The sequence below is a fragment of the Microplitis demolitor genome, chromosome 2 (genome assembly GCF_026212275.2).
Source record: "Microplitis demolitor isolate Queensland-Clemson2020A chromosome 2, iyMicDemo2.1a, whole genome shotgun sequence".
Taxonomy (NCBI): Eukaryota; Metazoa; Arthropoda; class Insecta; order Hymenoptera; family Braconidae; genus Microplitis; species Microplitis demolitor.
This window is the reverse complement of record NC_068546.1, coordinates 12,787,138-12,789,520: the sequence shown is the minus strand read 5'-3', so window position 1 is coordinate 12,789,520 and position 2,383 is coordinate 12,787,138. Positions and strand designations below refer to the sequence as shown.

Here is a 2,383-nt window from a genome sequence, read left to right as displayed (position 1 = left end):
TCGATTATTTTTTCTATACAGAGTTGACTAGAGAGGCTATGCAAACTGGAATCCGGGATGTAGACTCACTGAGTCACTGGTGATAATTGGTACAGTAGATAATATAAGTTGATCGTTGATGATGGACCGATCGGAAAGAGTTTTTTGGCTATTGAGACTATTATTAATTAAGAGCGTTTCGATTATGCTGGTGCGGAGAAGAAAAAGTTCTGTATCTACATTGCTATCGGTCAAATGAGATCTACAGTAACTTGGATCGTGAAAATAGTGACGGCACTGCTATTAACTATTCTATCATCGTATTCGATACCGTGTCTGATGCTGCTCTTTTCTTACACTTTTTTGCCATGTGCCATGGCAGAACTTTTTTTTTGTGACAACGGCAAACATGTCTTCATTATTTATGATGATTTGTCAAAATCGGTAATTGCTTACCATTAAATACTTTTATTTTTGAGACGACCTTTAGGAAATGATGCTTAGCCTCGTCATGTATTCTATATTCATTCTCGTTTTCTTGAAAGAGCAGTAAAATCCATTAAATGTACATAAATAATTGGTGAGTGAAATGAATAATTTATTAAATGAAAAACATGAATAAAATACGTTATTAAATAATCATATGATATTAGAGTTCGGACCGTCAATAATTTCCAGATGTTTCATCAAAAAAATAATAGTTAAAAAAAAATGCCTTTAGTTTTCCAAATTTTCAGTTAAGTATTTATAATTTTTTTCATAAATAATTCGTAAAAACAGATCAAAAATCATTATATAACTGTCAGTTTTTATTACTGAGTAGTATGACATTGAAATTCATAGGCCTCGACCATTTTTGGATATTTTGGAAAATGAATTATTTAAAGAAAAAGTTGTTTTTTGGAATATCTAGATGTATACGTTTTTATTAAAAGTTTTTTATAAATTTTTTCTGAAAAAACAACAAAATTATTATGTTTATTTGTTTCTATTGCTGAGTAGTAAATACGAATCATATTTTTTGTTAATAAAAGAATTTTGTTTTAAGTTTGATTCAGAATTACAATAACCAAGTTAGTTTTTCCATCCATCATGGCAAAATACGAGGACTCGTCAAATTACTTTAATCATCCATGGGATCCAATGACTTTGAGGCATACGTAAACATAGTTGCATTTCAACAAGGTAAATTTTAAATTGTTTATGAACCTGACATTTACAATCTAATGATAATCATATTTGTTTTAGCAAGTAAATTATATCAAGAAAAAATTTATTTTTTAATTCAACTTATAAATATTCAATTTTGACATGTATCCATTTCATAAATTTTTTTCTTTATTATAATTTATTTATTCAAAAAGAAAAAAAATTGTTTATTACATGTCTATACCAGTAAGATAAAAAAAGTCTCAGATCATTGTAATTGTTGGCTGAGGCGAAGCTGAGGCTGACAAACTTGTGATCTGAGACTTTTTGTATTTTACTGGCCTAGGTATGTAATATATATATATATATATATATATATATATATATATGTGTGTGTGTGTATATATATATATATAAGTGCGCGCGCGCGTGTGTGTGTGTGCGTGTGTGTGTGTGTGAAAATTATTAGATATCGGCTATTTTCAGACACAATTTAATTAAATCATTTAAATAGTAGGCTTATGATTTATATTTTACAGGTGCAACGCTTTTACTGGGACTTCCTTGATAGTAAAAACTATTTGACTGTCTCCGAAGCCGATGAGTTACTCCAAGCGAGCAAACTTCGGATTAATATGTAGAATGATGATATCAAAGACAATAGAAATCGTTAGATTTCTATTTAAGAGTGATATGTAGATTTCTATTCATATTTGATAGTCGTCTATTAGTGTACGGTTGACTGAAGTAGTTTCTTAATAAGTTTTTAAATCTTTTAAGTATACATATTGTCATTATAACTTTAATGTCTCATTTATTCCTTTTTTTTTAACTTAATTAGTGTAACTAGAAACCATTAGATGTCTGTCACTTCTAGTTATGTCTTGAGAAAAAAAAAGTAATTATGTAAAATTATTCTAAAAATTTAGGAAAATCTAAAATAAATCTATTAAGTTTATGAAAATTTTTACTCTTAATAAATGCAATATTTCGTTAATTAATTTTATACTGAGAAAAATAGTAATTTTTTCAACAGTTAATGGAAAAAATTTTCTTAAATTTGCTTGTTTTTTAATTACTACCCAATTCATTCATTGTTATGTATCAATTAATATGACAAGAATCACAGCTTTAAATAAAACACAAAAGACACCCAATAACTGGTGCAAACTATTTGACATTTTTTGGACAAGATTAAAACTATATGTTATTGTTTTAGAGTAAATCAGTAAAAAAAATATATGTATATATTCAT

The 2,383-nt window shown here is 27.3% G+C and overlaps 1 long non-coding RNA gene across 2 annotated transcripts; it reads left to right on the top strand.

Moving 5' to 3' along the window:
- The first annotated feature begins 6 nt into the window (after positions 1–6).
- Positions 7–2,130, top strand: LOC128668979 (uncharacterized). Of its 2 annotated transcripts, XR_008404529.1 has the most exons (4): positions 7–559; positions 633–715; positions 1,028–1,164; positions 1,668–2,130. It is a non-coding gene; the product is annotated as an uncharacterized LOC128668979 (long non-coding RNA). The 2 variants fall into 2 exon arrangements; XR_008404530.1 differs by lacking the exon at positions 633–715.
- The last annotated feature ends 253 nt before the right edge of the window (positions 2,131–2,383 follow it).